The sequence below is a fragment of the Narcine bancroftii genome, unplaced genomic scaffold, assembly GCF_036971445.1.
Source record: "Narcine bancroftii isolate sNarBan1 unplaced genomic scaffold, sNarBan1.hap1 Scaffold_122, whole genome shotgun sequence".
Taxonomy (NCBI): Eukaryota; Metazoa; Chordata; class Chondrichthyes; order Torpediniformes; family Narcinidae; genus Narcine; species Narcine bancroftii.
This window is the reverse complement of record NW_027211857.1, coordinates 52,706-80,398: the sequence shown is the minus strand read 5'-3', so window position 1 is coordinate 80,398 and position 27,693 is coordinate 52,706. Positions and strand designations below refer to the sequence as shown.

Below are 27,693 nucleotides of genomic sequence, written 5' to 3'. Positions count from 1 at the left end.
GATACCCCCTACCACCACTCCACGTCCCCTAACTCTAACCCCACCCCGTCCACTAACCCTAACTTTATTCCTACGCCTATGCCACCCCCTAACCCCAATCCTAATGCTACCCACCATCCCCTAACCCCAAACCTCACTCCTCCTCTACCCCCCTGCTCCTACCCCCTTCCCCTATACCTAACACAAGCCCACTTCCCCGAACTATAGACCTAACCATAAACCAAGATATAGCCCTACCCCATGTCTCCTAATACTAACCCTAACTCTACCCAACTTCCCCAACCCTAAACTAAACCCTATCCCTATCCCTTACAACCTACCTCCTTCCCCTAAACCTACCTCCTACCCCTTCCCCATACCCGCACCCCCTACAACTATCCCCTTCCCCTAACCATACCTCCTACACCTTCCCCATACCCACACCCCCTACAACTACCCCCTACCCTATCCCTTACAACCTACCCCCTTCCCCTAACCCTACCCCTTCCCCATACCCGCACCCCCTACCACTATCCCTACCCTATCCCTTACAACCTACCCACTTCCCCTAACCCTACCTCCTACCCCTTCCCCATCCCCGCACCCCCTACCACTACCCCCTACCCTACCCCTTACCACAACCCCTACCCTTACCCCCTTCCACTACCCCCTTTCTCCTACCCCCTTCCCCTCCCCCTCCTTCCCCTAGGTTAGGGGTAGGAAGGGGAAAGGGAAGGGGGAGGAGAAGGGGAGGAGGAGAAAGGGAGGGGAAGGGGGAGGGTTAGGGGAGGGGATGGGGGAGGGGAAGGGGAGGGGGAAAGGGGAAGGGAAGGGCGGAGGGGAAGAGGGAGGTGAAGAGTGGAGGGCTGGGGTTAGGGCATAGGTGTGAGGGCAGGGGAAGGGGAAGATGAGCGGGAGGGGGTTGGGATGGAGGAGGGGTAGAGGAGAAGAGGGGAAGTGGGTGAAGGGACATGGAAGAGGCAGGGAATGGGGTTGGCAGGGCCAGAGGGATACGACGGGGAGGGGTTCAGGCCATCATGATGTTGTCCGTCCTCTGTTCAGCTGGGATGCGAGGTTCTTCTGGACTCGTGTCTTGTCTCTGAGATCGCTCCTTCTCCTGGGAAGAGAAATACGAGTGATAGAGATACTGTCTCTGAGGCCTGAACACAATGACTTTGGAGGGTCCCAACACTTCCCCCATCATCCCCCCTACCCCTGAACCCTCCCCTCCCTCACACCAGTACTCTCCATTTTTCTTGAATTCCTGTCCATATTAAAATCCTTTTCATGCCTTTTTTGGACAAGCCTCCGCTACTACCCCGACAATGCATTCCAGCCACCCACTACATTCTGTGTGAATAAAATGTACCCCTCACGTCTTGCCTAAATTTCCCTCAGCTCACCTTATTTAGACGTCCTCTGGTATTCTCGCCCCAGGAATGCACACAATATTCCAAGTGTGGTCTGACGAGAATTTTATACATCTGCAACGATACCTCTCGGTTTTTGAACTCAATCCCCTGACTCCTGAAGGCCAGCACACAATACACCATCTTAAACTCCCTCTCAATTTGCACAGCAACCTTGAGTGATTTATGGAGCAGGATCTAAATATTTCTCAGTCCTGCACACTGTTCATAATCCTGCCATTAACCAAGTGCTCTGCCCTCACATTCTTGTAATCCACATTCAATAAAGATATTGGTATATATGAAGCTACTTTTAATGGGTCTCCAACCTTCTTTGGAATAACTGTTATTCGTGCCCTTGAAAATTACTCTGGAAATAAACCTGGACCAGTTGCTTATTTAAGTACATCTGATTTACAGGATTGAACTCCATCCGTCACTTCTCTGCAAACTGGATGACCTATGACAACCTTCTACACTGTCTACAACATCTCTACCTCTGTGTGATCCCCTGACGTACCCACCCTTCCACTCCCATCATCATTCATAAAAATCACAAAGAGCAGGGGTCCCAGAGCAGATCCCTTTGGAGCGCCACTAGTCATTGTTCCATCTACTACTACCCTCTGTTTACTGCAGACAAGCCAATTCTGAATCCACGCAGCCAAGGCTCCATGGATCCCATGCCTCCAGACATTCTGAATGAGGCCTCCGTGGGGATCTTGTCAAGCACCTTACTAAAATCCTCGTGCAGCACATACAGACCTTGACCTTCATCTATCTCCTTTGACACCTCCTCTAAAAACTCAATTTGACTCGTGAAGCAGGACCTGCTCCTCACAAAACTATCCATGAGTTTCCCCAGCATGTTTGGGCATTGCCCTCGGCCCCAGAATCTGCAGACTTCCTGGCGAGTCCCTCCCTTACCCCTTCCCAGAGCTTCCGCATCCATTAGAACATCAAGCATTGCTGCCCAGTACAGGCCCTTTGGCCCATAAAGGCTGTACTGACCTTTGTAAATGTTCTCCACAACCTTTACCTGTACCACACCCATAGGAACATAGGAAGTGGGAACAGGAATAGGACAAAAATGGCCTATCGAGCCTGCTCCGCCATTCAATACGATCATGGCTGATCTAATTTATGACCAAACTCGACCTACCCTGCCTTCTCGCCATATCCCCAAATTCCTCTATAATGTAAAAATTCTGTTCCCTTACATCCACATGCTCGTCTCAGAGACTTTTATATGTACCTATTCTACCAACCGCTACCACTTTCTCCGGTGACGCATTCAAAGCTCTCACAACTCTCTGCATAAAAAAAATCTCCCCTCACCTGAAGCGGATGCTCTCTGAGATTTGCACCTGACACTTTAGGAAAGGTTTCTGGCTGTTCATTCCATCTAAGGCCCCCACAATCTTATTTAGAATAAGTTATTAAGCTGTGGAAGGGGCAAGTTGGGAGAGGGAGGAGGGGAGAGAGCTGGTGGGGGAGGGGTGAGAGCTGGTGGGGAGGGGACAAGGCCGTGTTGTGGAGAGGTATCAGGACCGCGTTGAGGTGGTGAACGGACAGACATGGGTGGATATACCTGCCGAAATAAAGGAGCAATAAGAAGGCCATCTCGGGATCTACCAGCATCTTCTGGGGCTTGATGTCTCAATGGAAAACCCCCTGAGGATGGAAGTAGGCCATGCTCTGCTACAGCTGGTACATGAACATCTGGCAACACAACGATATAACATGACCCACTCTGCCTCCACACTGGCCGGGTCTATATCCTGAGGGTAAGGGGAGGTGGGTGAACGGCCCCTCCCTGCCAATCAACATCCATCCTCATCATCCTCTCCACCCCTCTCCCCTCACTACCCTTTCTCTCCTCACCAATACCCATTGAGACCCTCATGCACCCTTCATCGATATCCAGTCCCCAGCGAGACTCAGCCAGTAAACTCCTTCATATCCTTCAACCCCACCATCCAAGCTTGCCCCAGTGGACAACTTGACCACCCAGACCCACAACCACTTTGATGTAGATCATGGGAATGGGCTGCTTGGCCTTGTTGAAGTGCTGGACCATGCAGTGAACCGTCTTGGGAACATAGTCCAGACCCAGATTCAAATAAACCTGCTCTTCCTCTTGGACACAATACAAATATGTCAGCTGGATTTACCCTCCAAAACCCCGTGCCTCTCCCAACAGGAGTGCCAGCCCCTCCTGCTCTCTGTAGGCCTGATGCCCCCACTGCTCAACACAACATGGCATGAATCCAACGGCTCAGCGAGCAGAGCGTCAACAGGCCGTAGAGGACCCTTCCGCTACCCCATCATTCGGCTTCTGGTGAGACTGCACAAAATGTGCAGCTCTGACCGCCCTCCCTCGTGAGGCAAGGATTCACCGGGGGAGAAAAACCATTGACGTTTCGAGATGAGAAATGTTTGCAGCCGGGTGTTGGCTGGGGTCGAACATGTGGAGGCTGAGTTGTTGGGACGATTCAGAGCAGGCGTTGATTTGGAAGCGCACCAAAAGGTGCCAAAAGTGAGTTATGGGGGAAAGTACATTCGTGAAATGAATTGGGGAAACAGACTGGAGGGGCTGAGTGGCCGAATTTGGCAACCTTGTCTTGTGGTCTTGGCTGCTGCTGTCTGGAGTTGAAATGGCAAGAGGTCATGAGTTAATGGGTGAGGAGCAGGGCAGCCAACGTCAAAGAGTCAGCACTGGTCAGAGGGGCAGGATGGAGGCAACAGAGAGGCTGCAGCGAGACAGATCGATTGAAGGAATGGGGAAGGTAGCAGCAAATGATATGCATCAGAGTGAGGGTGGGGTGGGTGCAGGTGGATCTTACCTTGACTACAGAGGAGAAGTTGAGAAGAGGGACAATGATGGTGTGATCCAACTTTCGCACGATCTGCAGTTTGCGGTTCTATGGCGAGAGAAGAACATCAGCAAGGCTGGGCGATGGGTCGGGGCCCTGAGGGGCAACTTGTCCAAGTTGAGGGGGGAGGCGGGGAGGAGATTTGTCAAGAGGTCAGAGGTGGGGAACTCCAAGGGAGGCCGAAGTGGGGGACTTTTCGAGAGTCAGTGGGGGGGACTTTTCGTGTCGCTGGAGTGGGGACTCGTCAGGGGGTTCAATGAAGTATCATTTCAGTTTTTATGATTGTTTTCCCAGCTTCTACTAAACAATGAATTTGCAGAAAATCTTTGATATTTGCCAGGTGTGTGTGTGTGTGTGTGTGTGTGTGTGTGTGTGTGTGTGTGTGTGTGTGTGTGTGTGTGTGTGTGTGTGTGTGTGTGTGTGTGTGTGTGTGTGTGTGTGTGTGGGTGGGGGGTTGTGTGTGGGGAGGGGGGCTGCTGTTGTGGGTTTGTGTGACTTTCTCTGTTTCCAAACCCCATGGCTGCTTTGGTCTCTGTCAGATGCTCCTCTTTCCACCCACCCTTCAAAAATGTGTTTGGGGTGTTTTTTCAATTGGGTGTAATTGTGTGAAACGGGCTGATGTGTCGCAAGGGCCTGTGAACGTGCTGTAGACCCTAAATTTAAATATCAGGGTTTTTCATTTCCACACAACTGCTCCTCCCCCTCACCTTGAATCTCTTGTCTTGCAAGATCTTCTTGATGGCAATCAGCTCTCCGGAGTCCACCAGCCTTGCCTGGTACACCACACCGAAAGATCCATTGTCGATGATTTTAACATCTGTGCAGGACACCACCTTGGGGACGTTGGGTCCATGACACGGTGTGGCCACCTCTGTTGTGACCTTATTGCCATGTCCTCTGGGGCAGAAGCAGCAGCATTTACACACCCAGAGGGTACACAACAGGTCATTTATCCCAACCCAGCCTTGCTGTCCAAGTTAGTCTCTACCCCTCCCTCTAACTCCCTTCCAAGGGTCACCTAAATGTCAGAATTGATCCTCTGGTGGTTCGTTCCAGCTTCTCTCAGTAGAAATATTGCCACCCCAGGTCCTTCTATGATCACTCTCCTCAGACTGAGGCCAGTTCTGCAGCCGTTCACTTTGTCTACAACCCTCCCTCCATGAGAGGATCGGGTCATCTTGACCTTCAGCACGTCCCGGGGAGATGAACCACTCTGAACCCTACCACGGGTTTAGCAGAAGCCCTCCACATTCCCAGAAGCTCAGCAACACCGTGATCTTCCATGATGCAAGCGAGACCTCGTCGCCTGAGGGAGCAGGTGGTGCGGAGAGAGACCCACGCTTCACCGCTCAACTCTGCTGGGTCCGCCGCAGCAGAAACACTTTCTAGCACCTTGATCCAGGTCCACTGGGGGAAAGAATCCTATCCCGGTTGGGGGGGTGTGGGGGTGTATGCAAGGGTGGAAGGGATCTTGTAACCACGGGGGGGGGGGTGGCGGGTGGAGGAGCGGTCCTGTCTCTCAGTGGACAGATCCCATTCCAGGTGGAGGGGGAGCTCTGTCCCATTTCTGTTGAAAGGTCTGCCTTCCATCCCCCTCGCAACTTCTCTTCTCCCTCAGACACCTCACACTCTCCCCTGCCCCGAATCCTCTACCACACTCTCATCCCCCACCCAACACCACCCCCATGGTTTCCCCAGTGCTTTCCGTCCCCTCGCACCCCATCCCCCCAGCTCATCCCTATGTCCCCTATCTCTGATCCAATCTCCCTTGACATTAGCCTGTGGTGCTACCCCGTTCCTTTGTTCTCCCCTCCTGTCCTACAGACCCCATTCCTTTATCCCCTCACATGCCATTGTTCTCCCCTCCCCAGTCCCCTCCAGCTGCCTCATAAAGTGCCCTGCACTCAGGATGGGGAGAGGGGATTAAATGTAGCCTCCATTCTCTCCGCCCACACTGGGTAAAGGATGGTGCCAGAGGAGTCTCTGTCACAGTAGGGGAGCATGTAACAGGCTCTTTATCTCACCCATGGGTGCAGGGTGCTTCCAAACACAACCCTGTTGATCAGAGGGTCCCTGGGATGAGACAGCGTCCTACTCCGACACGTGGGCCAGAATCCCCTTCCAGGAGAGACATCTTTCTTTTGTTGCTGTGCCATGGCACGACTCAGCTATGGCATCATCACCCCCTCTGTGTCATCATCTCCCCCCTCTGTGACACCTCCCCTCTCTGTAACACCACTAGTGTAATGGGCAGGGACATCCAACCATTTAAATCCTCCTCAATTTCCCCAAGCAAGGGGAGAATAATTCAGCTGGTCTAAATTACTCGTTGTTATCTATTCTAACTCCTAGATATTTGATCCCATTTTGCCGCCACATTTGTTGACTATTTTCTTGACATTGGCTCTAATCCCTCTTCCTAAGTGACATGATTTTGCACATATCCCAAAAGAACTTATACCCAAAGATCTCCCCATAGTACTCCAGGGTGGAGCACAACTTGGGCAATGAGTGTGTCGGGTCTGTCAGATATATCAGAACAACTTCTGCAAATAAATTGATTTCATGCTCTTCCTGGCCTGTTCTGAAACCTTTAATGCCTGAATCCTGGCAAATGGCCTCGGCTAATCGCTCCATGGCCAGTACAAACTCACTCACTGGGAGTGTGGGGGAGGAGTCAGACCTTGATTGGCATGCCTGTTGGCTACCTCTGTCCCTCTCATCTCGACATCAGTGGCTCAGGTTGGGGGAGTCTGCGCTGCCTCCTGCAGTGCACAGCAGCGCTGCTGGACCACCTTTATCTCCTTATTTTCCTGGGCCCTCTCCAAATCTTTCCTTTCTATGATCTCACATTGGTTTCTCAGGAGAAACACTGGCAGCCAAAAGGCACCCTCTGATTCCCCTTAGATTTTGGGAACCCCGACTTCTTGAAGTGGGACCACACGTGGTGACCTATTTTCTCAAGATGTGGATCCAGGAGCTTGGACCAGTCTACCAGTTTGCCGTGGTCCGCCAGCATGCTTGCCAAGCTCCCCAACCCTGCACTCTCGTCAGTCCACCCGCAGTTCTCCCTGCCTGCACTCGATTTCCTGCCCCAATTCCAAAGCATCTCCACTGCAGCTGTGTTCAGTCGGAACTCGAAGGACCCTGCTCACTGCACCAATTATTATGTGTGTGAAACTGATTCGAGGGTTCCCAAGGGTGGCGAATTTGAACACAGTTGTCTTTTATTGACACATGTAGTGAAGTCGCATGAGGAGTAAAAGACACACACAGACACAAACTCGCCGGATTAATCGATACACTTGCAACCACTCGTGGATAGAAGACTTGACAATCAACTTGTCACATATGATACCTTGAACAGGTTATTCATTCACTCATTGATCTTGGATGCCTGTGGGTGGTAGGGGATATGCAGGTGGCCCCAAATACTTGGCATCACCACCCATTGCTGGTCGGACGTTATCCGATAGGGTATTCCACATATGGAGCACGCTAAAATGGTGCTTGGTCGGCCCGCTGGCAGGACATCTGAGTATGTGCTGACCATCGTGAGAACATATCACTTTTTATTTTGGCAGGGGAGAGGCCTGATATGGTCAATTTATCAGACTTGGCCAGCTCCCGAACCCCAGCGAATGCGGCCCTTGGTTTTAATTGCTGACAAATAGGGCATTTGGCCATCACAGTTCTTGCAACATCATGAGACCCCCAGATCCTCTGTCCATCATAGTGCCCCCATATGCCCACATTTATGATGCACCAATGCTGCCAAGGCTCCGGGGTCTCTCTGCTTGGGGAAAAAAGTGGCAGAGAATATTTGAGCAGCTCAGTCCACAGTGGCATCGCGTCAGCTTCAGCGGTTTTCCTGGAGGTGTGTCCATCCACGTGGTGGACCCTGACTATTCTTTTGTTGTTCCACCTCTCAGAAGATCTGCCAGTGCTGTTGTCCTCAGAGCAGGCAGCCATGGATCTGCCTCCCTGTCTCCTGACGCCGACCCATCCACACTGACGTGCTGTTTGGCACAGCCCAGAAATCCTGTTGCACTGATCGGAAAAGAGGCTCCTGGGCCCGCCTGGTTGTCCCTTTTCGGATCAGTGCCACAGCTGCCAGCTTGGACAGTTGGCTCTCCCCTCCACCTCACCCTCTTGTGTCAGTACTTTATCTGTGGTGGGCTGGAGCGCTCCCACCTTACACCACTGTTTTTCGCACCTCCACCAGCCGGAGCCATCAGTAAACCAAGCTTTTTCCCTGCTGTCCAGCATCGAGGATGTTGAACGGTTTGCCCCAGGCCATGGTGCCAAGCTCTTCTCGGGGTCATTCAGGTGGGAGGCTGTCACTTTCGGGCAGGACATGATTTGTTCTTGCAAGTGGCTCAGCCCTTCGATCCCGGCCTCTGTGCGGTCTGCCATGTACCACTTCTTCGGTCCGCTGTGAGTGGCATCCGCAGATTTAACCCATCATATGCTGGGGAGGTGTGGCTGGAGTGTGACTGTCTCTGCTGCCATCTGGTTCTCTGTGGTGAGCAGGCGAGCATCTGACACTCAGATGGGGAGTCGCGGGAGGCACCTTCCAGGAGGGAATTGAACAAGAAGCTGTGTGGGACTCGGCGACCTTGCCTCTTTTGCTCGAGGCTCCACTAGGCCATTGTCTTCATGGCAGAGACAAGTCATTCAAAGTGTCTTCCAGTTTTGAGGGGTTGGGGATATTTGTGGTCAGTGGCAGTGGTGTTCAACAGCGTGTTTTGCCATTAAAGAAGCCATTTGTTGTTCAGGTCATCAATGAAGCGGAGAGTTTTTTTTTCTGGGCAACATTGTACAGTAGATGGAGGGGCAGGGTGAAATGGGGAATATGTTGGCACCAGTAACCCAAAAGACCCACAAACCTTTGTGCCTCAACTTGTTGGTGGGCACCGCAATGAGGATTTTGCTTTGAGCAACCATTGATATTTCTCTGCTGCCTGGATGCTCAGGAAAAAGACTGTTGGACTAGGAACCTGGACCTTTTCCAGGTGGTGCCTCCCTGGTGCCAGTGTCTGGGGTGTTGCTGCTGGTGTCCAAGACATCCTAAAGTGGGCCAGAGGTTGCGGTACATGGAGATACCAATGACATAGGGAGGAAGAGGGAAGAGTTCCTGAAAAGTGGGTCCAGGGCGTTTGGTGAGAGCTGAAAAGAAATAGCATGAAGGGAGTCATGTTGGGATGACTGTCTGGGCCATGCGACAGTGAGAGCAGGAACAGAATGAGGTGGAGGATAAAGGCATGGCCTGAAGGTGCGGGTAAAGAGCTCCTTGAGGGCATCCTATTTGCCTTGCTCGGGAGGCTGATGTCGGAAGTCGATGAGCCTTGCTGCCATGTCCTGATGAGCAAGAACATCATGGAGGAGTAATGGATGTCATCAGCGGTGATCTCTTGGAGGTGGAACTGGTCCTTGGCCTGTTTGAACCCCACGTGTGGCTGCGACATCCAGAACGTTGACAGCTTCAACCAAACCATCTGAAGAGCCGCCTGGACCGTGATCTTCACATCCAACTGAAGGGCTGGGTCCTGCTGAGGTCACCACTGTAGCAGGCGCGCTCCCGCGAAGTCTGGAAAGAATGACATGCACCCAAGAAGTGGAAGTGGAAGATAAGTTGCTTGAACAGGCAGCTCCAGCCTCGGGTTGGAAGGCGATCCTCCCGTTGCTCATTGATTCCCATCATGTGGGTCATCCCCTGGGATGAAGGGCATTGGCCCCAACGGGGTCTGCGCTGTCAGCGTGTTTGTCGGCTCTCTAGTGTAGTGGCTCGTGTCTCGGTTAACAGGCCACTCCAACTCGATATGTCAGAAGAATATGGAGCCCATATTTACCAAGGGTGGGTGTGGATATTTACATGAAACCCTGACACTCCCTTTCACCTGAAGGCCTCCGTTTATTCAATGAAACTTTAAAGTAACAGACACCTCTGTTGAGGCGAGAAGGGGAGAGGTTAGGATATTGGGGATGAAGGTGGGAGGTGGTTTCTTTATTCTTTCTTTTATAGATGCCACACATTAGATGAGCATTATTATTAATTGTGTGAATTTGTTGTGGTTTTAAGTATATAAATATTTTTTTTAAATGATCAGCAGGACCACGAGTGGCAGATAGGATCATGGGGACTCTCTCCCCCCAACCCACCCACCCCAAATATCAATGGGATAAACCGGGTTCATTGTCAACGTCGTCGAGAATCCTTTCCACCTGCCCACAGCATTTGGCAGCTCTTCTCATCGGGAAAGGGGTCGAGGAATATCGGAGCCAGTAGCACCAGGCCCAGAAACAGATTCTTCCTGCGAGCAGTGAGGATGGAGAATGATGGATGACCGGCTCAGACAAAGACTCCAAGACTCTGCTATTGATACAACAGAATTTATTTCTTTTTTGGGAGGGACTGCACGTGTATCATTTGTCTCTCTGTGCGTAGGTCCAGTTGTGTGTTTGCAGAGGTTTCCACCATGAATACAGTTTCCTCGGGTTAAATTTGAACGGGTACAGAGGAGCTTTCCTGGATTGGACAATGTATCTCATGAAACAAAGTTGACTGAGTTCGGGCTTTTCTCTTTTTCACCCCAAAATTAACTTTATTCTAAAATTATTGACCAAGAGGACAACTGTTCCATGTCTTTTCTCATCCTCGTGTTGCATGTCTATATTCCCTTCACTGTTCATGTTCTCTGTTTAACATCATTCCACCACTTTGACACCTTGTGGTTACTCCCTGCACTCTGTGGTTGAAGGGGTTCCCCTTAGTCTCTGCCCCTTAAGACCCGGAGGATTAGAGTCCTTCCCCACAGCGCCCTCGTGTTGGCTGCGCCAAGCCTCAGTGCATCTCTCAGCAACCTGGAATAGGCCGGTGGGCAGCGTTCCCTCTCCCACATCTCCATGTGCTAAAAGACCAGCAGGTTAACGTCGAACAGTTATGCCCTTCGGACCTCGATGTTGTGCTGACCTATCAATTCCAAGCAAAATAAAAACTAGACCCTTCCTCCTTCATAACCCTCCATTCTTGCAATGGAGAGAGTGCAGAGGGGATTCACCAGGCTGATACCTGGAATGGCAGGAATGACTTATGAGGAAAGATTGCGCAAATTGGGATTGTTCTCACTGGAGTTTAGAAGATTGAGAGGGAATCTCATAGAGACATATAAAATTCTGGCAGGGCTGGACAGAATGGATGGAGGTGGGATGTTTCCAATGGTGGGAAAATCCAGAACCCAGGGCCATGGTTTGAGGATAATAAGCAAACCATTTAGGACCGAGATGAGGAGGAATTTCTTTACCCAGAGGGTGGTGAATCTGTGGAATTCATTGCCACAGAGGGCAGTGGAGGCAGGTTCATTAAATATATTTAAGAGGGAATTAGATCTATTTCTTCAGTATAAGGATATTAAAGGTTACGGAGAGAAGGCGGGGACGGGGTACTGAACTTTAAGATCAGCCATGATCTCGTTGAATGGCGGAGCAGGCTCGAAGGGTCGAATGACCTACTCCTGCTCCTATCTTCTATGTTTCCTTCATTCATGTGTCCAAGAAGCCCTTAAATGCCGCTAATATTTTAGCCTTCATCACCACTCCTGGCAAGACATTCCTGGCACCCACAACTCTGTGTAAAAACAAGTACCCCTGATATTGCCCCTAAACCTTCCTCCCTTTGCTTTGGGCTTCTCGTGTTTGCTTCTCTTATCTGGGTTTCAGGCAGACCAAAGGGCATCTTTCACTGAGTTTCTGGTCTTCCAGCAGTTCTGGATGTCTGTCTCTCGATGCTCTGCTCAGGGTACCACCCCGCAGTATCTCATCAAGTCCTAGTCTCTGTGTCAGCAGGAATTCCATGCTGACCACTGCCTGATGGCCCTGTGGTCAATAGTGTTTGTCTATGCAACCATTCCCATGAAGGTGATGGGGCAAAGTCCTGCTGACTAGGACATTGTGTGGCATCAGGGCCAGACCAATCTTTCGCAACACCTGAGCCAGGTAGAACTTCAGCACATAGCGGCTTTTGGTGCCCTTGCACTTTGTTTCCAAGCACAGCCAAACACAATAGCCATGCTGGTTAGGGTTATGCCCCCATTGATTGACGACGTACATGGTCCTCCAGACTCTATACATTTTGGACCCCCACATGAATAGGAAATGTGTTTTGGGAATTGACAGGGTGGAGGTGTGGGGATGGGCCACACCTGCCTCACGTGCAGCAGTACCCGAGAGCTCCTTGCACCTGATGACCAGGTTCTACCGGATTGATAGAGTTGGGCATCTCTGTGGTTCTCCATGTCTCCTGGAACTGGGGGTCTCCTTACTGCTCCCCATCTCCTTGAGTTGGTACTTTGTTCTCCACCATCACCACAAGACAACCAAGACCCCTGGATGGAGGGCAGTGGTGCAGAGAGATCAGTGAGAATATGGGTAGTTTCAACAGGGTGGGGTCCATTCTGATGCCTGATAACAGGAGGAAACCAACGGGGAAGGAGGATGCAGGGCATTCGATAGCAGATGGGGCAGGGTGTAGACACGGCAGCTGACTGGAATTGTCAGGGGGATACTGAGACCTGGGAGAGGAGGGGAAGGAAGGTGCAGTTGTGTTCTGACGAGAGAGTGCTGAGGGAGAGGCAACATGGGTGGAACCTCAAGGCAAGGGACCCCTGAATTTTTTGCAGGGATGAGCTCTGTAAATAGACTCCCAGATATCCAGCAAAGAGCATCTTTGTCCCCCTGCCATCAGGAAGGCGATATGGAGGAATAAAAGCAGAGAAGCCAGGGAGGGAAATAGCTTCTTCCCACAGACCGTGAGATTGACAAGGCAACATGAGCTGGATGGGAGCTAAGAATGAAAAGGTGGAGAGGAATATGGACTGATTACAACAGCACAGCCAGCAGGAGAGTTGGGCCGAAGGGCCTGTTTCTGTGTTGTCTATCTGGACGAGCCTTTTGAGTTCAAGCTTTAAAAGACCAAACCATTTTTAAATTTAATATCAACGGTATAGAATGAATCAAGATACAAGATGTCTGTCCAACGGCAAGCGTCGAAGGCACTTCCTGAAACGGAGGCTCTGAAATTACAGGGAGGTTCTGGCTGGTATGAGGCCCGGCTTCCCCTGGAAGGAGGAGAGGAGGCAGGGATAATGTGGGGGTAGGCGTGGGGAGGGGAGGGGGTAGCGATGCCTTCCTCCATTCACCTCCCATTTCTACACCGTACCCCTCCTCATTCCCATGCCCATTCCCCTCCCCCATCACTTCCCCATTTCCCGTGCCCTGCTGGCCTCCCCCGCTCCCCTCCCCAACCTAACCCTAACCCCTAACAAACTCTATCCTTAACGTTAACACTACCGATACCTTTAAACACTACACCACGTCCCCAACCCTAACTCTTATTTCCACTCTGTCCCCTAACCCTATCCGTACGCTGTCCCCTAAACCCAACCCTAATCCTACCCACCTTCCCCAAACCCCAACTCACACCCCACCTCTACCTCCTACTCCTTCCCCTAAACCTAAAACAAGCCCACTTCCCCAAACTCTAAACCTAACCCTAAACCTCGACCTAACCCGAGCCCACATCTCCTAACCCAAAACCTAACTGTACCTCTACCCATCCATGACCCATATCTTAATTCTACCCACCTTCCCCAACCCTAACCTAAACCCTACCCCTATCCTCTACACCTACCCCCTTCCCCTAATCCTACCCCATACCTGCAACCCCTTCCACTACCCCATTACCTACCCCTACCCTCTCACTACCTCCTTTCTCCTACCCCCTTCCCCTATCCCTCCTTCCCCTAAGTTAGGGGTAGGAAGGGGAGGGGAAGGGAAGGAGGGGAAGGGGAGGAGGGGAAGGGTAGGAGGTGAAGGGGAGGGGCAAAGGAGAGGGAAAGGGGAGGTGAAGGGAGGAGGGCTGAGTTTAGGGCATAGGTGTGAGGGTAGGTGAAAGGGAAGGTGAGTGGGAGGGGGTTGGAATGGAGGAGAGGTAGGGGAGAAATGGGTGGGGGAAATGGGTGAAGGTATATGTAAAAAGTGAGGAATGGAGTTGGCAGGGCCAGAGGGAGAAGGGGAGGGGTTCAGGCCATCATGATGTTGTCCGTCCTCTGTTCAGCTGGGATGCAATGTTCTTCTGGAATCGTGTCTTGTCTCTGAGATCGCTCCTTCTCCTGGGAAGAGAAATACGAGTGATAGAGATGCCGTCTCCGAGGCCTGATCACGAAGACTTTGGAGGGCCCCAACTCTTCCCCCATCAACCCCCTCCCTACCTCTGCACACTAGGGCCTTTCCCTTCCTCTGCTTTACCTGAGGAAGTGTGTTATGGAGAAAACCACAATCTATATCTGCAGATCTCAGAGTACCGTGTCTCCATCAGGCAACACCCTGGTTCACCACGACATGGCAGCAAGATGCTGGACAAATCATGGATGGATCAGTCGAGTCCCTTCAGCTGACCCATCTGAACCTACCCCATAACAATATTACTCTTCCCTCCCTCCACCAGTACCTTCTGTTTTTCTTTTATTCCTGTCCCGAAATTAAAATCTTTTTCATGACTTTTTTGGACCAGCCTCCACTACTACCCCTGGCAATGCATTCCAGCCACCCACTACATTCTGTGTCAACAAAATATCCCCCTCACATCTTGTCTAAAGTTCCCTCATCTCACCTTATTTAGACGTCCACTGGTATTCTCGCCCCAGGAATGCACACAATATTCCAAGTGTGGTTTGACTAGAATTTTATACATCTGCAACGTTACCTCTCAGTTCTTGAACTCAATCCCTGACTCCTGAAGGCTAGCACACAATACAGCATCTTAAACTCCCTCTCAATTTGCACAGCAACCTTGAGCGATTTATGGAGCAGGATCTAAATATTTCTCTGTCCTGCACACTGTTCTTAATCCTGCCATTAACCAAGTGCTCTGCGCTCATGATCTTGTAATCCGCATTCAATAAAGATATTGGTCAATATGAAGCTACTTTTAATGGGTCTCCAACCTTCTTCGGAAAAACTGTTATTCATGCCCTTGAAAATGACTCTGGAAATAAACCTGTACCAGTTGCTTGTTTAAGTACATCTGTATTTACAGGATTGAACTCCATCTGTCACTTCTCTGCAAACTGGATGACCTCTGACAACCTTCTGCACTGTCTACAACATCTCTACCTCTGTGTCATCCCCTGACGTACCCACCCTTCCACTCCCATCATCATTCATAAAAATCACAAAGAGCAGGGGTCCCAGAGCAGATCCCTTTGGAGAGCCACTAGTCACTGTTCCATCTACTACTACCCTCTGTTTACTGCAGACAAGCCAATTCTGAATCCACACAGCCAAGGCTCCATGGATCCCATGCCTCCCGACGTTCTGAATGAGGCTACCGTGACGACCTTGTCAAGCACCTTACTAAAATCCACGTGCAGCACATACAGACCTTGACCTTCATCTATTTCCTTTGACACCTCCTCGAAATACTCAATTTGACTCGTGATGCAGGACCTGCTCCTCACAAAACTATCCATGAGTTTCCCCAGCATGTTTGTGCATTGCCCTCGGCCCCAGCATCTGCAGACTTCCTGGCCAGTCCCTCCCTTACCCCTTCCCAGAGCTTCCGCATCCATTACAACATTAAGCATTGCTGCCCAGTACTGCCCAGTACAGACCTTTGTAAACGTTCTCCACAACCAACTAACCCTTACCCGTACCACACCCATAACTATGGGTGGATTAAATATCCAATTAACTTCTTTCTGAAGTAATGTATCAGGAATTTGATGTTGATTCCAATTTTGAATAACTTTTCATAATTCTAGTTGAGCTCCTGTAAAGTTAGATCCATTATCAGAAAATAATTTTTTGACTTGACCACGTCTAGGAATAAAACGCCAAAGAACATTAATAAAAGAGTCTGTATCAAGCAATGACGCTACTTCAATATGAATTGCTCTCATAGTCAAACAAGTGAAAATAACTCCATATCGTTTTTCAACACTTCGTCCTCACTTTACTTGCAAAGGACCAAAATAATCAACTTCCACGGATGTAAATGGGAATTCATCAGGTGAAACTCTGTCCTGTGGTAAATCTGCCATTTGTTGTTGTCCAGGTTTTCATTCTCTCTGTTAGTCACCAAGAGATGAAACCTCATGATTTCATTATTAATATATTTAAGCACTGATGTTCTATCAGTCCAAAACACAGGATCTGCTAACTCCATCTGTAATTCTCTTCTTAACATAGCGTCCATTTTGCTCGCCATAATAGCAGCAGTCAATTCCATTCAAGGTCTGGTGACTGACTTTAATGGAGCCACTCTGTCTTTTCCCATTACAAATCCACCATCTACTCACACTTGGTTATTTCACAGGACTCAGTAACTGACAGGATCAAAACCACCTTCACTTACATCAGAAAAATGGTGTAACTGAGCAAATGTGGCCACCCCAAAGTCTGTTGACTTCAAAACTTCCAAGTATTTGAAGACGCTCAATCTAATTTTTCCAATCTTGTGCAATGGATTCTGGATTAGTTTCATCCCATCCAAATTTTCTTCTGCACAAAACTGGTATTTGGCCGGGCTGATCATTAGGCTGAATTCAGCCAGTCGGGAGAAGAGGGTTTGCAGGTGAGACTTGTGTTGTGCTCAGTCTCTGCTGGCGACAAGAATGTCATCCAGATAAATGAACACAAAATTCAAATCCCTGCGCACCGTATCCATGAGGTGCATTATGTCTGGGCGGTGTTCTTGAGCCTGAAAGGCATGCATAAAAATTCGAACAAACCGAAGGGTGTGATGATGGCCGTTTTGGGGATGTCCTCGGGGTGCAATGGGATTTGATGATACACGCACACCAGATTGACCTTGGAGAATACTCTCATATCATGCAGATTGGCCATAAAGTCCTGAATGTGAGGGATGGGGTAACGGTCAGATACTGTCATATCATTAAGCCGTCGATAATCTCCGCAGGGGTGCCAGCCATCGGAGGCTTTTGGGACCAGGTGGAGTGGTGAGCCCCAGGGCTGTCAGAGCGATGAATGATCCCCAGTTCCTGTAGATGCGAGAAGTCCTCTTTCGTTATCTGGAGCTTATCTGGCGGGTTTAACAGTAATGTACGATAAATTGTATCAGACACTATGACCCCAGGTTCACAGTTGGGAGAATATTTAACGGAGATGTACAATCAACGACCTTGGCAGATACTGAGACACTGTGTTCACAGTACTGAGAAGGTTTAACAGAGAAGTATGGTAGAATAAAGCAGAATCTGTGACTCCAGGTTTACAGTAGTAAGAAGGTTTTAAAATGATGTATAATAAACTGAGGCAGATACTGTGAAATCTGGTTCACTGTGGGTGGAGGTTAATGGTGATGGACAGGAGACTACGTAGATACATTGATACTGGGCTCAGAATGGGGAAAAAAAGCTTTATTGGTGTTGTATGGGAAACTGAGGCAGTTACTGTGACACCGGGTTCATAGTGGGGAAAATGTTGAACAGAGTTGTACGATAACCTTTGGCAAATAAAGTGACACCAGCTTCATATTGGGGAGAATTTTTAATGATGATGTACACTAAACTGTGGCAGATACAGTACCACCAGGCTCACATTGAGGAGAAGGTTTTCTGGTGATGTGCGGTAGAGTGGCAGGCTCTGTAACACCGAGTTCACAGTAGTGAGAAGGTATAATAGTGATGTACGATAAACTGTGGCAGATACAGTAAAACCGGTCTCCCAATGGGGAGAAGGTTTAATGATGATGTGTGGTAAACTTAGGCTGATACTTTAACACGAAGTTAACAGGGGGAGAAGGTTTAATGTTGATGAACGGTAGATTGAGGCAGAAACTGAGAGACAGCATTCACAGTAATGTGAAGGTTTAACAGTGATTTACTATAAACTGTGTCAGATACTGTGACAAGATGGTGCAGAGGGTAGACGTGTGGTTCCACCCTTCCCCAGTTAGACTATTAAATGCTCGATTTTAAAAGTTGTAAAAGTGATTAAAAATACTGTTTATAGACTTTGGAATTGTGGAGGATCAAAATAGCTACAAATGTGAAAAAATCGAAAACTCAGTTCCAGAAGAAATTACCTTACAAAAGTGTTGAAGAATTATGGCCGAGTTCAACTTGAAGCAACGGAGTCGTTGACTGGCGTCTCCAAGCCTCAGAGGATTCCTGCCCGGCGAAGTATTTCGTCGGCACCACTTGCGCTATCGCAAGATGGCACCAGCTCAGCGATGAGTTCAGCGGTTTTGACTCGTGCACTCATGAACACAGGCGTGAGGGCGGGCCAGCTGAGCGAGGACAGGCACATAAGCGTTCAGCATTGCCTGGTGGTCAGGAGAGGTACAGTGTAGCATCAGAAGACGCACTGCGTAGTCGGTGGCCCTACTGGGCATGCACAGTGTGTTGAGGGTCCACAAACCTTTGGAGAAGGTGTGGGCTGTGGGGGAGCCTGATCGACGGTGAACTGACGAGGTCGGCACACTGTTGTCGGGTGTCCAGACCCACAGCAGCACCGGAAGAGGACCTATTGCTATGGAGGAAGAAGATGCTCAATTTCATTAGAATTTCAAGAACTGGGGACTGCGGCAAAAGAAGGTCAGCCTCAAATGGAGGTGATGGATCCTGGACTGGATTCTGTGTTTCCAATTCGGGAAGGGATTGCTCAGCTCATGGAAGATATGGCAAATATATCAATGCAGATGACTCATCAGATGACTCAAGGATTTTCAGAAATGAAAACTAAAATGAACACTGTGTGTGAAGAAATAACTTTTATGAAGCAAGATATTAATGTAGTTAAGAGTGATGTTACGAGATGGACACGATCAGTGGATACTGTGCAAGATCATTTTAAAAAGATTGAGGAGGCTTTCTTGAATGCAAGAGTCAAATGGAGCATAATAGAGAAAAAATGGAAATAGTGGAAGATCCTTTTGTAGATTGGGGGATTCAGAAGAAGGAATTATTGAAGAAGTTTGGCTCATTAGAATACCAATGTCGTAGAAATAATGTTAAGATAGTAGGTCTTCCGGAAGATATGCAAGGTTCGGATCCGATGTAGGTTTTGAAGAAATGGATCCCAGAAGTGTAGGGCAGGTAATTTATTCCAGATGGACTGGAATTAGATCGAGCAAACAGAGCGTTAAGGAAGAAACCGTTTCCAGGCCAACTACCACGAGCAGTTTTGATTCGCTCTTTTAAATATCAAGACAGAGAGATGATCCTCCGATTGGTGGTGCAGAAAACACGGCAAAATCAGGATCCACTGATGGTTCAAAATAATAGGGTTTTTTTTAATGCAGATCTGAGTCAAGAAATTATCAGAAGAGACCGAGAATTTAATTCAGCCTCAGAAGTATTGTGGCGAAAGGGATATAAATTTGCTTTTCGTTATGCGGCAGTATTGAAAGATTTTTATGGGAATTTTCAATCTCAGTTTTTTGAGAATGACCACGATGCTTTAATATTTGCTAATTCATTGCCAGATGTATGAGGAAGTGGGCGATCGTCACCATTGTCACCAAAGGGAAAGGTCAATGGGAATGGAAATGGGAAGATTGGAAAATATGGAAAGAATGGGAAAAAAGTTGAATTGACACAAAGTCTTCTCGATATTGAAGATCCGGAACAATCAGTGGGACTGGAATCACTGGGTTGAATGTTTTTGTTTCAGTACTTTGTGAAAGTCTGACTGGGGGTGGGTGACAATGAGTCCTTTAGTCACATGCCACTTGTGGACTTTACCACACCCAGATTTTTAGGGGGCTACTACTCTTGAGTAACTTGTTTTGGGATTGATGTTTCTCTTTTTTTTGGAATTTTTAAAATAGGTGGGGATTAGAATACTGTGAGACTTAGAAGGGGTGCATTATTTTATAGTAGGATTCACATTTGTGAGGTTTAACAGTGATATACTATGAACTGTGTCAGATACTGTGACACCAGGTTCACAGGGGGAGAAAGTTTAACAGTGATTTACAGTATGTTGAGGTAGATAATTTGACACCAGGAGTAAAGTGGGGACCAGGTTTAATGGTGATGTACTGTAGACTGAAGCAGATACTGTGACACCAGGCTCATTGTATTGTTCATTTATCTTAATTACAACATCTTATTTATATGCTCCATTTTTTTGTGGCAACTTCCAAACATTAGATAAACTTCTATTCTAATCAGATTTTGTTCATTTAAATAGGACACCACTAAAAGCCCAAATCGTTTGATCTCTTAAGTATTGCTGCTCAAATTAATTTCTTTACCTGGGTTTGGGTTCAAAGGCACTTCAGTTTGCTTCATTAATTTTTCAGCCCCTCGTTTTGTGCTTTCTGCTTTGCTCAGCTGATTCGCCAAATGGGCATCCAACTCTGTCTTCTCAGCTTGACCCAACATCTCCTCTGTAAACTTAAGCAAACCAAGAAGACTAACGTTAAAATTTTCACCTTGGCATTTTCAAAAACAAAAATGACGCTGTGACTTGCAGTTTCACATCATCATCCCACTTGCTAAACTTGCAAGCAACTGCACCGCATCCTACAGCTGGAAAATTGCAAGAGAACTGCTTGGTTAAAGCAAAGATTCCACCCAGTCACCCCATTAAAGGCCTCCAAGTTAACAACAGATAGCAACCTGAAAGTTAAATAGAAAGATCTGTATCAGGAAGATTAACGGGCTTTAAAAAAAAATAATTTCCACTATTGAAAGAAAACTCCTCAGGGAACACCAGGCTCTTGTTGAACAATTCCTGTTGTATTCCTCAAAATAGTTTGAATCTTGATTTCAAGCAGAGTCATTTGGTGAGATTGTTGGTCCAGAACAAACCCTGCCCACACACTCCCTTAAATACCTGCAAAGTCGTGGCTCAGCTCTGCTCCATGCTTAAGCTATCAAGCTTTTCTGAAGAGAAAACGGACTTCAGATGCTGGTACGTTGAGTCACAAAAACACTAATGCTTGCCTGAACAACACACCTCTATCTGAAAACCAACAAGAACCTTCCCGAGTGGTAAATATCAACAAGACATAATATCATGTAACTGTTGTGCTTGTGTCGTTGGAGAATTGCCTTTCCATTCAATCAGAATTCGAGTTTTGGGTGCTGTATTTGAGAAAAGATGTGCTGGTGTTGGAGAAGGTCAGAGATCATTTACTGGAATGATATCAGGAATGAAAGGGTTAGTGTATGAGGAACAATTGTCGACTCTTTGACTGTACTAGTTGGAGTACAGAAGGATAAGGGGGACCTCAGAGGCATTTCAAATGCTAGATGGACTGGGCAGAGTACATATGGCAAAGATTATTTCCGATGGTAGGGGATTCTAGGACACGAGAGCATAATTTCAGGATAAAAGGGTGTCAATTTAAAACAAATGTGGAACAAATTGATTGTGTCAGTGGGTCGTGAAACCCACGTGACGTCATTGGGTGTATTTAAGGCAGAGATTGACAAGGTATCAAGGGTTATTGGGAGAAAGTTGAGGAGTGGGGGTGAGTGGAAGAATGGTGGAACAGACTCGAAGGGCCTACTTCTGCTCCTATATCTTGTGATCTATATCCTGCTGGAGACCTAGTCAACCCTCCTCTTGCATCCCATTCTTAGAAAACATGCTGCATCGTGGTTTTATGTCACGTGAACCCATTTCCGATTGAATCCCATGTTACAAGTAACCCAATGCAAATTCTGCATTGAGAGGACTGCAGCTTCCTCATTTTAAAAATTGTTATGGAGCAGCTCAAATGAGATTTCTTGCTTCTTTTTTTGAAAGGGTTAAAATAGAATCAAATAAAATAGGAGAGGGAAAAGCAAAAGAATTTATGTACAAGTGGGAATCAAAATTAATGGTTGGTGATAAAGATACACAATTGTTGAAACATTTGATTAATATATGGAATAAAATAAATGATTAAATTGGTGTAAGTGGATGTACATCACCCAGAATGGCTTTGATTCAAAATCCTCGTATCTTTTTTAAAGGATCATAAATTTCTGGATAGCTGGTTTCATAAGGGGATTATAAATGTTGAAGATTGTTATGAAAGGGGTCAATTAATGTCATTTGAGCAATTGAGAAATAAATATCGTATACCTCATCACAATCTTTTTGCTATTTCCAACTTAGAGCATATTTGAAGGATAAGTTAGGACCAACTATGTTGTACTGAAATAGAAATTCCTTATAAGAGGAATTGTTAAAAACAATTATTTGATGATGTCCTCTTTATTACAAGTAGGAACTTTAAAATGAGGAGTTCATAAGTTGAGACAAAGGTGGGAAATGGATCTGAATATTGTAATTGATTGGCAAATATGGGCAGATCAATATAAGGATCTCAATGTAATATACAAATTAGTTCAGTATAATTGTTTTGACATCAGTCATGTAGCAGATGTCAGAAAGGATTTTATCTGAAAGCTGCCCCTGGAGTCAGGTGACTCAGGCTGTTGGATTTGAAAAGCTCTACAGGAAGATGATTTGGCAATAGAGATTATGTGATCCAGGGGAGATGTATTAATTCACTTCAACTCAGCAGTCTGGAACTATTGACCAGAGTTCCACACTGCAGCAGTGAGGAAGGAATTCACAACTAGTTTTTCTTCTACAGTTACTTCTTACACCAGTGAAATTGAATAGAAGAAAATCAGAATTATCAGATCAATGTTTTAGGTGTGGTGAAGATGTTGCAACTTTCTTGCATACAACTTATCTTTGTCCTAATGCAAGATCTTTTTGAGGAGAATGACAATATTAATGGAACAAGTTATAGGATATGTTTTTCCGCAGAATCTGACCTTAATTTTATTAGGAAATATTGAAGGAACAAGGCCCAAATTAAATCTATTAATATATGAATTGAAATTTGTTAAATTAACGTTAGCGGTGATGAGGACATGTATTGCACTTACTTGGAAATAAGATATACATATATTTTTAGGGATGCCAAGATGACATGCAAATATTCAAGGTTGTATTCCTTTGGAAAAAGATTACAAATAGCTTGAGAAATATATATTCTATGAATTTGCAAATTTGGCACCTGAATATTCAAATATAAGGCTTCAATTTGTAATAATGCCATTTCCATTCATCTAGACATGTGAGATTCTCCTCTTAGTTAATTTGTAACTAAGAAGTCTCCTGTTGGTGACTTCAAGAGAGGAACCCACGCAGGCTGCGGGCTTCTGGACATAGCAGTCAAGGAACTCACACCAGGCTGTGGAATGCTAGAGACTGGGTCTAAACTGGCTAAAAGGGTGTCAGGTATCAGTCCTGGGATACGAGTGAGTGCTAAATGGTTCCTAATTATGTCAGAGGTTCAAAACTGGAGCTCTCATTGCCAATGACTTGGATGGTCTGTGAGCATTGAAAGAGAATCCACAGACCCTCAGTGACTTGGCCCAGGGTTCAGGGTGGCAGGAGATGGTGGGTGCAAGAGGTATTTCAGTCAACTTCTGCCAGAGGTGAGTCTGTTTGTCTTACAGCAGGAAAAAAGCAATTTTGTGTGATATGACACTTTTTAATTACATGACAGTAAATTGTCTCCTGAAATAGAGAGAGAGGTTCAAGTTTCAAACTATTACAAATTCTACTCACCAGATTATACCTCTTCCCACTTTTTATTTTTGCAAGGACACCGTTGATTTTATCACAACTCCTCTGCTGCGTCTGTCCTGTGACAGATTATATATTTTATATTGTATATAGAGATGTTTTTGAAAGAGATGGATTGGAGGAGTCGTTTAGGTCACAAACAAACACATACACTTCACAATACAGCTCTTATTTAAAATGCAAGAGCTTGGCTGAGAGTGAGTCATTCAGGCACCAAGAGCCTTTTCAAAGACAAAACAAGGAGACTGTTTTACTAAAGAATTTCAAAAGCAGGTGTAAATTGATTATTGCTTTTAAAGGAACAGATGAATGGACTCAGAAGTTTGGGTCTGGTGCAGTAATCTGGCTGGTTCCAGTTTGCTGTTCTAAGAAGTTCATGTGGTTTTGCAAGCAGAGAGGAGAGACCAAATAGGCTTTTTCTAAGAGAGAGAGAGAGAGAGAGAGAGCGAGAAGAGAGAGAGAGAGAGAGAGAGAGAGAGAGAGAGAGAGAGAGAGAGAGAGAGAGAGATGGCAAGCTGGCATCTTGTTTTGAAGACGGGGTGTTAGTTCTCAGTTCAGCATGTTGAAAAACTTTGTTGTCCATATGAAGAAATAGCTGGATAGAAATGATGTTTCACTTGAAAAAAGGGAAACAAAAGGAACTCTATGGTGACCTGCAGAAGAGGTTATCATTTGGAAAACCCTGATGGGTCAAGTTTCTTTGGCAAGACACCAAAGTGGCTGATCAGAGGGAATCAGTTTATGTGTGTCCAATGAGCAAGCAATCCCTCTCTGAAACCAATAAGAGCCTTACTGGAGGGTACACATTTACTTTTAAGCACCAGAGCTTGGTGCAAATTCATAAATGTTGAATTCTGTGCACAGTATAAGAAAATGTTTGGCCTGGAAGTCAGCCTGAAGAAAACTGAGGTCCTCCATCAGCCAGCTCCCCACCATGACTACCAGCCCCCCCACATCTCCATCGGGCACACAAAACTCAAAACGGTCAACCAGTTTACCTATCTCGGCTGCACCATTTCATCAGATGCAAGGATCGACAATGAGATAGACAACAGACTCGCCAAGGCAAATAGCGCCTTTGGAAGACTACACAAAAGAGTCTGGAAAAACAACCAACTGAAAAACCTCACAAAGATAAGCGTATACAGAGCCGTTGTCATACCCACACTCCTGTTCGGCTCCGAATCATGGGTCCTCTACCGGCACCACCTACGGCTCCTAGAACGCTTCCACCAGCGTTGTCTCCGCTCCATCCTCAACATCCATTGGAGCGCTCACACCCCTAACGTCGAGGTACTCGAGATGGCAGAGGTCGACAGCATCGAGTCCACGCTGCTGAAGATCCAGCTGCGCTGGATGGGTCACGTCTCCAGAATGGAGGACCATCGCCTTCCCAAGATCGTATTATATGGCGAGCTCTCCACTGGCCACCGTGACAGAGGTGCACCAAAGAAAAGGTACAAGGACTGCCTAAAGAAATCTCTTGGTGCCTGCCACATTGACCACCGCCAGTGGGCTGATAACGCCTCAAACCGTGCATCTTGGCGCCTCACAGTTTGGCGGGCAGCAGCCTCCTTTGAAGAAGACCGCAGAGCCCACCTCACTGACAAAAGGCAAAGGAGGAAAAACCCAACACCCAACCCCAACCAACCAATTTTCCCTTGCAACCGCTGCAATCGTGTCTGCCTGTCCCGCATCGGACTGGTCAGCCACAAACGAGCCTGCAGCTGACGTGGACTTTTTACCCCCTCCATAAATCTTCGTCCGCGAAGCCAAGCCAAAGAAGATAAGAATTGATAGACACCGGTGAACTTGGAGTTGTGTCAAAGAACTTTATGCACATTAAATACACCTGCACTTAAAATTAGATGGTGGTAATGGAAGACTGTTAATAGTGATAAGTTAAAGTTTGATCCTGATTTTTTTTTTGTTTAAAGAAAATTAAAAACGATGTTTGTTTAAGAATCAATGGCGTGATTGTTCAAAATCTGCCTGTAACCGAAAGTATTCTTGGACTGAAAAGACATCTGGGCCAAATGACTATTTAAAGACAATCTGTACATGATTGTACATCCTAAGGTACAATATAACCAGTTAGAGCACAGAACAGGCCAGTTCGGCCCAACTAGTGCCATAACAAATTCCCACCCTCCTACTCCCACTGACCAATACCCAGTCCATACCCCTCCAGTCCTCTCCTCTCCATGTAACTATCCAGTCTATACTTAAATGGAACCAATGATCCCGCCTCAACTACGTCTGCCGGAAGCTCATTCCACATCCCTACCACCCTTTGCGTAAAGAAATTTCCCCTCATGTTCCCTTTATAATTTTACCCCTTCAATCTTAAACCATGCCCTCCAGTTTGAATCTCCCCCACTCTTAATTGAAAAAGCCTATCCACATCTACTCTGTCTGTCCCTTTTAAAATCTTAAAACACCTCTATCAAGTCCCCTCTCAATCTTCTACGCTCCAGAGAAAAAAGCCCCAGTCTGCACAACCTTTCCATGTAACTCAAACCTTGAAATCCTGTCAACATTCTTGTGAACCTTCTCTGCACTCTCTCTATTTTGTTTATATCTTTCCTATAATTTGGTGACCAAAACTGTACACAGAACTCCAAATTTGGCCTCACCAATGCCTTGTACAATTTCATCATAACCTCCCTGCTCTTGAATTCAATACTCCGATTTATGAAGGCCAATATTCCAAATGCCTTCTTCACCACTCTATCTACCTGAGTATCAGCCTTGAGGGAACTATTTACCATCACTCCTACATCCCTTTGTTGTTCTGCACATCTCAATAGTCTACCATTTAATGCATATGACCTATTTAGATTTGCGCTTTTTCTATCCACTAAAGATTGTTAAAGAGCAAGAATAGACAATACAATCACATAAAATTCCCATCCATACAGCAAACGTATTAATACACAAAACAATCACATCTCCTTATTGGTCAGGAAGGGCCTACATTTCCCAAGGAGGCTAAGGAGGTCAAGGCCAACGGTTCTCATCCTGAGATTTTACAGGAGCGCAGTTGAGTCTCCTGTCTGGCTGCACCATTGGATGGTCCAGTTGCTGTAAAGCATCAGACAGGAATGATGCAGAGTTGTGAGGATCACTGGGATCTCCCTTTTTCTGTAGATGACATTTACTGGGAGTGTTGTTCAAATCAGGCTCAAGCAATAGTACAAAGACCATTTTCACCACGTCCATCATCAAAATCAGGACTTACAGGCTGGGGAATAGCTTCTTCCCACAGGCTGTGAGATGGATGAAAAGTATCCTCTAAGTGCAATAATCCTCCAAATATTTATATATGTAGCGGCTACTTCGACAGAGTTATTACAGCAACACACACACACACACACATACCAGGTTAGTCAACACAAGACTGCTTTATTCAGTCTTTACAGGCTTCTTCTATTTACAGCATGTCCTGTGCTCCATGGGTCAAGGTGGGACATCATTATGTGTTTGCTGCAGATCCACGGGCCCTGTGAGCGTCCCGCACCTTCCGGCAGGAGAAATCACAGACCAACGTGCTGTTCCTTGGCACGCAGCACCACGTGCATGTGGTCAATTAAATGGATGAGTTCCCAGCTGTCTGCCTTACGATTTCATGTGCCCGCCAAAGAAACTTGCCCACTCGGCCCGCTACACAGCTGCTACACCCCCCAGAACCGTCGCCAGAAAGTAAAACACCAGCTGCATGCACCTTAGGTGGACACGCTAATCGTCTGGGCTGGAGGCACTGAATGGGTGAAGCGGGATCCACATGGGCAGGCTTGTGTCTG

At 47.1% G+C, this 27,693-nt stretch overlaps 1 long non-coding RNA gene across 1 annotated transcript in view; it reads right to left on the bottom strand.

Moving 5' to 3' along the window:
- Positions 1-14,005: 14,005 nt before the first annotated feature.
- LOC138750360 (uncharacterized) overlaps positions 14,006-27,693 on the bottom strand; it is a 35,965-nt gene continuing 22,277 nt past the window's right edge. The window contains exons 2-3 of the long non-coding RNA XR_011349284.1: positions 20,544-20,685; positions 14,006-14,433 (exon numbers count right to left, since the gene is read on the bottom strand). This is a non-coding gene — a long non-coding RNA (uncharacterized lncRNA). The remainder of the gene's footprint in view (positions 14,434-20,543; positions 20,686-27,693) is intronic.